The following is a 12,062-nucleotide window of genomic DNA, read 5'->3' on the forward strand; positions in this document are numbered from 1 at the left end:
TATGAAATATGTATTTGGCCATTCAGATGACCAAAATATATTTCTCATTTATTTGGCCCTTGTCCACAGCTCCTGGCTCATAGCTCCCAATACCCTGGGAATTTTCTGAGCAATAAGAGCAAGGGGAGCATCCTTTGTCATAACACTTGGTCTCTTGTTCTCAGTTCCTGAAATCACCTCAGAGCCATAAAGGTTACTGAGTGTCTTATTACTTATAACAAGCCCCTTCCCACTACCACCACAACTGCGTTTATGGTAGTGAGGTGACTTGGATAGCACCTAAGGATGGGGCTGGTTGTCAGGGGCACCAACCAAGAATAAAGGGTGGGAACTTCTAGTCCCACCCCCTGACCTCTGAGGAAGGGAGAGGGGCTGGAGGTTTGAATGAATCAGCAATGGCCGACGATGTAATCAATCATGCTTACCTAATGAGGCTTCCATAAAACCCCCAAAGGATAACATTGAGAAAGCTTCTGGGTTGGTAGACACATGGCCGGTGCTGGGAGAGTGGCATGCCAGAGAGGTCATGGAAGCCCCGTGTCTCTTACCACATAACTTGCCCTGTGCATATCTTCCATCTGGCTGTTCTTGAATTATATCCTTTTATAATAAACCAGTAATCTAAGTTTCTCTGAGTTCTATGACCGGCTCTATCAAATTAATCCAACCCAAGGAAGGGGCCCTGGGAACCTCTGATTCATAGTCAGAATGACAAGTCAACCAGACTGTGACTGGTATCTGAAGTGGAGCTAGTCTTGTGGTACTGAACCCTTAACGTGTGGAATCTGAAGCTATCTCTAGGTGAGCAGTGTCAGAATTGAGTTGAAAGGTCGCATACCCAGTTGATGTTGAAGAAGTGCTTGGTGGTATGGGGAAACCACCCCCCCCACACAAACGCACACATTGGAATTTGGTGATCAAACCCATTTAATATGAAAGTAAGGTTAAGAAGACTGTAAAATAGAATTTAAGACTGCAACATCTGAGGGGGGCACTTGATGGGCTGAGCACCGGGTGTTATGCTGTATGTTGGCAAATTGAACTCCAATAAAAAAAATTTTTAAAAAGAGTGCAACATATGTCTGATAAAAGTATAAGATGCAGAAACTAGAGAAAATAAGGAAGAGGAAATATTCAAAGTGATAATAACTGAATTTGTTCCAGAAATGATAAAACACATTAATCCTCAGAATCGGGACACATTATGAAATCTCACAGAAACAAGAAATCCACAGCTAGCTCTAACAGAGAGAAACTGTGAACATTAAGGATTAAAGAGACCTTAAACGCAGTAAGAGAGGGGCACCTGGGTGGCTCAGTGGTTGAGCATCTGCTTTTGGCTCAGGTCATGATCCCAGGGTCCTGGAATTGAGTTCTCATCAGGCTCCCCACAGGGACCCTGCTTCTCCCTCTGCTTATGTCTCTGCCTCTCTCTGTGTCTCTCATGAATAAACAAGAAAAAAAAGGCCTCCGAGTGGGGGGGGGGGCGCGAGGAGCTGGGCTAGGGCCGCGGCGAGAGCCCCCAGGACGGGAGAGCCCGGCCCGGAGGAGCAGGAGCTTCCCCAATCTTCCCGGGCAGAAAGGCGCTTGCAGGGAGGTGGAGTAGGACCCCAGGAGGGCGGGGATGCGCTCAGGCTCCCAGGGGCACCAACAGGACCTGCACCCCGGGGAGATTCCCCAATCTTCCCGGGCAGAAAGGTGCTTGCAGGGAGGTGGAGTAGGACCCCAGGAGGGCGGGGATGCGCTCAGGCTCCCAGGGGCACCAACAGGACCTGCACCAACAGGACCTGCACCCCCAGGCCCACACCCTGCGGCCGAGTTCCCTAAAGGGCTGCAGCACACACGGCTGGACCCAGGAGCACAGGGTGCTGGGGACACAGCCCAGGAACCAGCACTCCCCCCCCAGGACAGGCAGAGGCCAGGAGGGCCCAGGACAGCAAGGACACTCCTGCAGCCGGGTGGCCCCGAGCTGAGCAGATCAGCAGCTCCCCTGCAGGAGCATCCAGGCCCTTGCAGGCTGAGAGCTCCGCAGTTACTGTGGGAGCTGACTCCAGGGCTGGAGAGCTGGTCCCGCCACTGAGGTGGTTCCTCCTGGGGCCTCAGGGGTAAACAACCCCCACTGAGCCTCACTGTGTCCTCACAGGACAAACAGGTTAAACAACCTTCACTGAGCGCTGCACCAGGCAGGACACTGAACAGCTCCCCCAAGTGCTCACACCTGAGAATCAGCACAGCAGACCCCTGCCCCAGAAGACCAGCTAGACTGACAGGGGGAAAAAAAAATTGACCAAGCAGCACTGGAAAGGTCAAGGGAAGTCGAGGGAGTTACAGTATACACAACCAGAAGATACTCCCCCTTGTTTTTTGTGTTTTGATTTCTGTTGCTTCTCCCCCCTTTTTTGCTTTTCTTTCTTTTTTTTCTTTCTTTTTCCCTTTTTTTCTTTTCTTTTTCTTTTCTTCCTTATCTTCTCTCTTTTTCTCCTTTTCCCAACAACTTGTTTTTGGCCACTCTGCACTGAGCAAAATGACTAGAAGGAAAAACTCACTTCAAAAGAAAGAATCAGAAAGAGTCCTCTCTCCCACAGGGTGACAAAATCTGGACTACAATTCAGTGTCAGAAAGCCAATTCAGAAGCACTATTAAAAAGCTACTGGTAACTGTAGAAAAAAGCATAAAGGACTCAAGAGACTTCATGACTGCAGAATTTAGATCTAATCAGGCAGAAATTAAAAATCAATTAAATGAGATGCAATCCAAACTGGAGAGGTCCTAACGACGAGGGTTAATGAGGTGGAAGAACGAGTGAGTGACATAGAAGACAAGTTGATGGCAAAGAGGGAAACTGAGGAAAAAAGAGACAAACAATTAAAAGACCATGAGGATAGATTAAGGGAAATAAACGAAAGCCTGAGGAAGAAAAACCTACATTTAATTGGGGTTCCCGAGGGCACCAAAAGGGCCAGAGGGCCAGAATATGTATTTGAATAAGTCATTGCTGAAAACTTTCCTAATCTGGGAAGGGAAACAGGCATTCAGATCCAGGAAATAGATCCGCCCCCTAAAATCAGAAGGACCCACATGCAATGAATACTTGATAAGATAGTGGAAGAGAAAACACGAAAAAGAGGTGCCATTGGTTTTAGAGAAGTGGGATTATGGTCAACTCATTCTCTATCTTCCCAACGTTCAGGGTGCAGTCCTAACACGATGTTGACTGGGGCTTTCCCTGTTGTATCCACTTTCTCGAAGAGGCTCAATGAGTGCTAGACGCAAAGCAGTCCTGTGATCGTCGCCCGTCATCATGCACTGGTAGACTGCATGAAAAGACTTGAAACGGGAAAGGGAGTTTCATTACATAGGAGAGTGTGTGTTGGCTTTGTGCTAAGGCAGCCCAAGGTCCTCTTCTCCTCCCCTTCCAGCGAGGGAGAGGAATGGTACTCCTTGGTCCCTCACCCATCAAGTGGGGGAAGCTCTAAGAGAGCGAATGGTCAGAGAAGCTGGCAGAGAGAGATTTGTGCTGAAGCTGTAGCAAATGTAGGTCTCCTCTCCACCCTGGCACCAGAATGCAGTCAGACAGGTACACCATGAGCGACTGGGAGACCGACATGTGTCCCTGGAGTTTTGGGGATGAGTAAGATTGGCGCTTCCTTCCCACCTGGGCAGTATTTAAGGCAGGAGGCTGACAAGAGGCCCCTGAAGGCAGGGAGAGGAGCCGGCAGCAGCCAAGCCTGCACTTCCGTTTGGTGTTGCAAGGATGTGTGTAGCATGGGCTGGCTGGATGCTGCATGTACATCCTCCCAATTTGGCTGCTGCTATGAAACTTGACTTTGCTCCTTGGTCTCTGCTTTCATGGATGCTATACTCTAAGGGCAGACAGTAATCAAAGACTCACACGCATAAATATAAATCTAGTTGTCAGAAGTACTAACGTAGAAGGTACATGGTGCTACAAGAGCATTTAATAGGTACATCAGTCTAGTTAGAGAGATCTGGGAAGCTTTCCTTGAAGTGATACATGAGATCCCAAAGTAAGAATTAACCAGAGGAACCCTAGGTGGGGAGGGTTGAGAGCATTTCGAGGGGGAGAGAGCACCTTATACCAGCTTCCTAATGCCAGCAGGTGCAAGGCACATACAAGCACCAGAAAGAAGGCCAGTTAGGCCGAAAGCCAGGGAGAAGTGTGTGGAGAGGTGCGGAGCCAAACAGGAAACGCATTAAACAATTTAAAGCTTGAGGGATCCCTGGGTGGCGCAGCGGTTTAGCGCCTGCCTTTGGCCCAGGGCGCGATCCTGGAGACCCGGGATCGAATCCCACGTCGGGCTCCCGGTGCATGGAGCCTGCTTCTCCCTCTGCCTGTGTCTCTGCCTCTCTCTCTCTCTGTGACTATCATAAATAAATAAAAATTTTAAAAAATTAAAAAAAAAAAACAATTTAAAGCTTGGAACGATCTTCTGAGATTCCTATTTTGAATAATCATCCTGGCTATAATGAGGAGAACACATTTTCAAGGGGATACGTGCAGGTGTAGACCTCTTTCATTAATTTTCCCTAGAATTTTGTGGGGGCATTTTGATCTTCAGAGCATTTCTTTTTGAGATTCAGAAAGGTCTCTTATACTTTGGGATATTGCCTCTGATCCACTTACCATTTCCTTCTTTGGAAATTCTTTAATACTTGCAGGTTGGATCTTTGCAACTCACCTTTATTCTGTAATCATACTTCTCTTTCTTTTCCCCTGTATTTGTATTCTACAAATACTTAAATTTTTGTGCAAGGTCTTTTGTTCCATCTACTGTCTCCTGTTCAGGCTATATTTGATGACTGTGTTCACTTCATTTGAATGGACTTAATGCATTCTTATCTCAGCCTCTTCTCTTTGACAGGGTGGGGGAGACCGAGACAGACACAGGATGGAGAGAGAGAACAAGACAGGGAGGGAGACGAGTGAGAGACCAAGAGACAGGAAGGTAGACACAGAGACAGGGAGAGAGAGACAGGGAGGGACAGGCCGAGGTGTAGGGATTGAGGCAAGAAAGACTGGGAGAGACACAGAGACTGGGAGGAGAGAGAGAGAGACGGGGACAGGGAGACAGGGAGGGAGACACGGAGCAAGAGAGAGGCTTCGTGCCTCCAGGAGCAATGGGGGCGTCCACGCCCCTCAGGACTGAGCCTGGGTGCCCGATGCCCCAACTAGACTAGTGGGTGGAGGCCCTCTTGGGTCCCCTCTAGGCTCCATGGAGGGCGGGCCTGTCTGAGGACACTCCCCTGGGGCCTGGAGGGGAGTGTGACCCTGAGGAAAGTGTGATTCTCTAGGGACCAAGAGAAGTCACACCTGGAGCTAACCATGGGCTGCAAAACAAGCAGGACACATCATTCGGGCTGGTGGGTACCTGTGCATTTCCTTACCTGCAGCGATTGTTTTGTGACGTGCACTTCTACCAAGACTCGGGAAACCGTGCACTTTGATCTAGGGAAGTTGTGATTACATACTTACACTTGAACCCAGAAGAACACCTAGAGACTCACACACCCAGGAGCTAAGGCCTCTGTAATTAATGCTACGAAATACTTCAACAGTCCTACCGTGTCAACACGAGGATTCCCGCGAGGCCCGGAGAATTGGATGCTGTAGCATAAATTAGTAACTAAGGGACCCGGGGTAATAGGAAGCTAGAAGTTAATATATCGAAGAGATATTTACTCTCCAGGTTCCTTCTTGATATTCTCTGTCTTTTTTTTTTTCTCTGTCTTTTTTTGAATCGTTGTCAGTTTCTGTTGTCTTAAGTATTCAGTCCACGTCCCACCCCTTACTTGGCAACCACGTGTATGTTTTCTGTATCTGAGTTCAGGTCATTGTGTTTTTGTTGTCTTGTAGTCTGTTTGCCGGGGAGGTTTCTATGTTTTAGATTCCACATATACGTGTACTCATGCGATGCTTGTCTTTTCTCTCTCTGATTCATGTCCCTTAGCGTGCCCCCCATTGGCTATCATGAAACCTGTGGCGATGAAAACGGGCGCGCATGTGTATCATTGTGAGTGACCAGTTTCGGGCCTGGAGGACCCAACCACGTGCAACGGGCCGTTATTCCTAGGTAGAAGGCAAATGTCCTCTTTTCTCTCTATGGGAATCTTCATTTTATTAAGTAAATACCGTCTGTCTGAAACCTTAAGGAACCATTTACTTTTTTACCTGACACATTACACCGGGGAACCTATCCTGGACAATGGAAACATTTCATTTGGGGCTTCACATGATCTTTGTTCACTCAGCTTCAAAATGACATGTTTCTTAACTACTGGGAAAACGAGGAGTTGCTCTCGTGTCTGCGGCAGAGACAGGAGGCCACACGGAGGACGCCAGGTACACACACGTCCCAGAGGAGGAAAGGCCACAGAGACAGAAAGGCAGGGGCTGCAGGGACAGCAGGGAGGGCATGGGCACGATGGTCAGTAGTTGGCTGTCTCTGGTAGAAATGTGGCCCAGGTACCTTCTGGTCTCGCCTGTGTGACACTGGGAATGGACCTAAAGTACCACAATGTATAATTTAAAAGCATCAGAGGATCCAAAACCAGACAAAGACCCCACCAAAAAGGAGAATTACAGACCAATATCCCTGATGAACATGGATGCAAAAATTCTCAACAAGATACTAGCCAACAGGATCCAACAGTACATTAAGAAAATTATTCACCATGACCAAGTAGGATTTATCCCCGGGACACAAGGCTGGTTCAACACTCCTAAAATAATCAATGTGATTCATCATATCAGCAAGAGAAAAACCAAGAACCATATGATCCTCTCATTAGATGCAGAGAAAGCTTTTGACAAAATACAGCATCCATTCCTGATCAATACTCTTCAGAGTGTAGGGATAGAGGGAACATTCCTCGACATCTTAAAAGCCGTCTACGAAAAGCCCACAGCAAATATCATTCTCAATGGGGAAGCACTGGGAGCCTTTCCCCTAAGACAGGGATGTCCACTCTCACCAATGCTATTCAACATAGTACTGGAAGTTCGTAGCCTCAGCAATCAGACAACAAAAAGACATTAAAGGCATTCAAATTGGCAAAGAAGTCAAACTCTCCCTCTTCACCGATGACATGATACTGTACCTAGAAAACCCAAAAGACTCCACCCCAAGATTGCTAGAACTCATACAGGAACTTCGGCAGCGTGGCAGGATATCAAATCAATGCCCAGAAATCAGTGGCATTTCTATACACTAACAATGAGACTGAAGAAAGAAATTAAGGAGTCAGTCCCATTGACAATTGCACCCAAAAGCATAAGATACCTAGGAATAAACCTAACCAAAGAGGTAAAGGATCTATACCCTAAAAACTACAGAACACTTCTGAAAGAAATTGAGGAAGATACAAAGAGATGGAAAAATATTCCATGCTCATAGATTGGCAGAATTAATATTGTGAAAATGTCAATGTTACCCAGGGCAATGTACACGTTTAATGCAATCCCTATCAAAATACCATGGACTTTCTTCAGAGAGTTAGAACAAATTATTTTAAGATTGGTGTAGAATCAGAAAAGACCCCAAATAACGGGGGGTGGGGGTGAATGGGTGATGGGCACTGAGGGGAGCACTTGACGGGATGAGCACTGGGTGTTGTTGTTCTGTATGTTGGTAAATTGAACACCAATAAAAAATAAATTAAAAAAAATAAAAGCATCAGAGGAAATTTTTGTACGAAGTTAACATCCTTTATTACAAACAAAACTCATGACGCAATTATAGAGGTTTATGACAACCACAAAAATTAGAAACCGTGCAATGAGGGGGGAGGGGAAGCCTTCCATTGGGCTGCAGCCATCACGAGCTGTTGCTTGGGGGCCGAGGCTGGTGGCTCCACTGAGGCAGGTGGCTGATCCGACCCTTCGACAAACTCGAGAGCGGGCACTGGGGCCTGCTCCACCTTTTGGAGGGGCCAAGGGTGCAGGTGGCTCCTCGGGATCAAGACAGTGAATCAGAGGTGTGACCAACACCTGCAGTGGCTTCGAATCAGCAGGTGCCATCTCACCTCCTCGCAAGCACTCCACTCCAGCAGCCAAGACCGGCTCGATCACCTCTGGCTCTGATGCTTCAGCAGGCCCTGAGGTAGGAGCTGCGCCGGGCTCTTGAGGTGGTTCAGGATATTGCTGAGGGGCGGAGGCTACTTGCTCCACTGAGACAGGTGGCTGCTCCGGCACTTCCGGGAGCTTGATTGCAGGCTCTGAGGCCTGCTCCTCATCCAGGTCAGCCAAGCGTGCAGGTGGCTCCTCCAGGTCGGGACACTGAGTCAGAGGTTTGACCACCACGTGCATTGGCTTTGACTCAGCAGCTTGCCCCTGTGCCTGACCCCAGGAGCGGGGGCAGGGATGCGCTCCTTTAAAACCTAACTGCAGAGCGATAGACATAGTACAGTGAGCCCCGTGTCTCTTTGGGAAAAAGTCTCCCAACTCACCAGGACCTTGCTCAAGCCTTGGAGAAGGTGGGGAAGGACGTCAGGCCAATGGGGCCTCCTGGGAGCACCAGTTAGTAGAAAGCCGCACCCCCAGCTGCCCTCGTGCAGACACACCACAGCGCAGGAGGCACCTACCTCCCCAAGGAGAGCAAAGGGCTGCGGCTGCAGGGCCTCGGGGTAACTCTGGGGCGGGTAAGAGGCGCCTCAGGAATCCTCTTTCCACCCTGCCTACCATGACATCAGGGTGACCCTGAAGGGATCACCGGGGAACCTGCTGCCCTGCAAGGTCCCCCAGCCTGGATGCGACCTGCCCACACATCCCTGGTTCCCTTAAGAGGAGGGGATGGATGGGGCTGCCCAGGATGGCTGGCACAGGTGGCCTGGCCTGGCCTGCTCTGTATTACCCTACGGCGCCTCCTGAAAAACTCCCTGAGGCGTTGGGTTTGCCGGCTGAGCCACACTCTACAGCCTGTGAAAAAGCCGCGTCCCTGGGGTTGCTGGGAGCCAAAGTCCCGGGACTTGGGCAAGCAGCAAGAGAACATCTTCCAGTAGCAGATGTCTCCAGCCAAGTGAGCCTGAGGTGGGGCTGCACTGGAATGTGGGGGCCCGGGTGCAGGGGTTCCATGTTCTGTTGGCCTCTGTTGTGAATGAAGTGACCTCACTGCCTGGGACCCCTTCCCTGACCCACTCCTGGAGGAACCTTCAAGAGCAGCGCTCGGGGCTGCCGATGCCCCCCCTCCCTGCAGGCAATGGCCTGTGTGCACACAGTGACAGAACCGCACCCCTCTCCAATGACTGTGTGCAGCCAGGGCCCCAGCCTGGAAACACACCTGGGTTCAGACACAACTTTCCATTCTTCCCTGGTTTTCACCCCGGAGAAGCCATTGAGCCCGTCGGGGATGGTCTGCCTCTTGCCTGTAGGACAGGGATTATCCTAGCAGGTCCCTGTGGCATCATATCTATGACATTGGAGGCGGGTGTCACACATGCAGGAAATACCTCCAACCACATGTTCCTCCTTGGTGTGTACGTGTCTCCAGGCCCACAAGGTCCTGTGTGCACACACGTGGGCACCGATACTCTCATTCTGGAGGCCCAGAAGATGACAGTCCTACCGGGGCAGGGATGAGCAATAGCTTCCCACGATCCTAGGCTCCTGAATCCAAGGCAAACCCTACAGAAGGTGTCAGGGTCTTGGCATAGAAGGTGTGAGGCCGTCCTTATCCTGAAACCCTGCCTGTCGTGTGTTACGGGCCATTCCCTCATTTCCACTGGGTGAGCTGTGGACGACGGTGCACCCGGTGGGTTGCCCTGACCTGGGCTCTTCCTCATACTGGAACCTGCTGGAATGCCTCCCATCTGGGCTGTCAATGCCCACCCCCAACCTGTCACATCTCCCTGCCTGTAGCCAGTTCCATCCACGCAACCTTTTCCCAGCCCCCTCAGGAATGGAGGGGCAGCCTTGGCCCCCAACAGAGGACACAGAGCTGGCTTCATGCCCCCTTCAGCCTCCTTCCCAGGCTGTGATCCTGGCGAGGCAGTGGCCCTGCTGGGGTCTTCACCTCCTCCCCTCAGTGGCCCCCTGGAGCCCCAGCTGCTGCATTTGTCAAAGCCCCACAGTTGGTCACAGTGTCACCTGCAGAGCTCAGGACCCAGGGAAGCACCAGGCTTTTTTTTTAGGGAGCAATTGCTCTTTTCATTCCTGATGTTGTTCTGGATTTTGTCCACCTTCCCCCCCCTGGAGCATGAGCTCCAAGAGGGAGGATCTGGCCTGCTTATCAGCTCTGGCACTATCTCTGTGCTCAGGGCTCAGCAGCTGAAGGAGCAGGTGGGAAGACCCTGCCATGGGCCAGCTCAGTAGTTGGAGCCTTATTGATTTCAGGCATTTTTTTCTTTTTTTTTATAAATTTATTTTTTATTGCTGTTCAATTTGCAAACATATAGAATAACGCGCAGTGCTCATCCCGTCAATTGCCCACCTCAGTGCCCGTCACCCAGTCACCCCCCACCCACCTCCCCTTCCACCACCCCTAGCTCGTTTTCCAGAGTGAGGAGTCTCTGATGTTCTGTCTCTGTTTCTGATATTTCCCACTCATTTTCTCTCCTTTCCCCTTTATTTCCCTTTTACTATTTTTTATATTCCCCGAATGAATGAGACCATATAATGTTTGTCCTTCTCAGATTGACTTACTTCACTCAGCATCATGCCCTCCAGTTCCATTTTAAAGTTAATATTGCATTATAATCACTTTCCCCACGTGGTTACCTTGTTTTCCGAGGGAACATGGCTTTCACTTGAAGGCTCTGCCTTAACTTAGAAAATTAGAGATGGAAATGAGGTCCCAGGCGCACACTCTGGCTGCTGCCTGAGAATGCCCTCCATATACCTTACATTCATTCTGTGCATGGCAAAGACACTGTACTTAGATTCTATCACTACCTTTCACAAGATACTGGTCTCAGCAGCTCCAACTTTAGTGCATTTTCCAATAACCTTGAGTACTGACTGCTTTTGATGTGATTCAAAATGGGGAAATGTTCATGCATATAGGTTCAGCCAACCATTGAAAATAAGCCCAAGCTGATGTTTCTACAGGAGGTTGTCTCTGACAAGACATTTTCAAGTTTGCAGAAATAGGTAACTGGCACAGTCATCTCATTGTTAGGCCAGTCATCTTAGGCACCATTTCTCATTGTTCTATGGTGAAGAAATTATTTTCTTTAAAGATTGTATTTATTTATTCCTGCAGGAGGTGGGGGTGCAGGGAGCAGAGGAAGAGGGACAAGCAGGATCAGGACCCCAAGATCATGACCTGAGTTGAAACTAGAACCAGACACTCAACTACTCACACTGTCTGAGCCACCCAGGTGCCCCTAAGGTGAAGGAATTCTTAAGATGTTTTTAGATTCAGGGTAAGATTTTTCCATTAGTATTCAAATTTCATTGTCACCAAATGCTAGAAGGTTCCAGGCACTTGGTAGCTGTTACTAAAAAGACATTGGTATTTGTGGAAATTAAACAGTAAAACTTAAATCAAAGACCTAATAAGTTTATAATAGAAACAAAAAATATTTACTGTATTTGTTGTGAAAGGGAAGGAGTAGAGGCTCTGGAGTCAGACTCCATGATCTTGAGGTTACAGCTATTTATTTACTCATTCAATATTTATTAAGTACCTACTATTGCCAAGTAGTTATCAGTGTGCAGACTTCCATATGTTTTATAATATTTTATGCTAAAGTGCATTCTTAAATTTTCAAATTCCTTTTTTTAAAGATTTTTATTTAGGGCAGTCCCCCTGGTGGCTCAGTGGTTTAGTGCAGTCTTCGGCCCAGGGCATGACCCTGGAGACCCAAGATCCAGTCCCACATTGGGCTCCTTGCTTGGAGCCTGCTTCTCCCTCTGCCTGTGTCTCTGCCTATCTCTGTCTCTCATAAATAAATCAATAAAGTCTTAAAAACAATAAAAATAAAATAAATTAATAATGTTTTACAAAGCATAGCAAAATTGGACCACATACATGCTTCAGAAAACTTTATATATCTGGCAGCCCTGGGTGGCTCACCAGTTTAGCGCCGCCTTCTGCCTGGGATGT

General features: G+C 48.7%; 1 long non-coding RNA gene across 1 annotated transcript in view; it reads left to right on the forward strand.

Annotated features, from left to right (window-relative positions):
• LOC119877086 overlaps positions 1–6,468 on the forward strand; it is an 82,088-nt gene extending 75,620 nt beyond the window's left edge. Inside the window, exon 5 of the long non-coding RNA XR_005371177.1 lies at positions 5,970–6,468. This is a non-coding gene — a long non-coding RNA (uncharacterized LOC119877086). The remainder of the gene's footprint in view (positions 1–5,969) is intronic.
• Positions 6,469–12,062: the final 5,594 nt, after the last annotated feature.

This window comes from Canis lupus, chromosome 16 (assembly GCF_011100685.1).
Source record: "Canis lupus familiaris isolate Mischka breed German Shepherd chromosome 16, alternate assembly UU_Cfam_GSD_1.0, whole genome shotgun sequence".
Taxonomy (NCBI): Eukaryota; Metazoa; Chordata; class Mammalia; order Carnivora; family Canidae; genus Canis; species Canis lupus.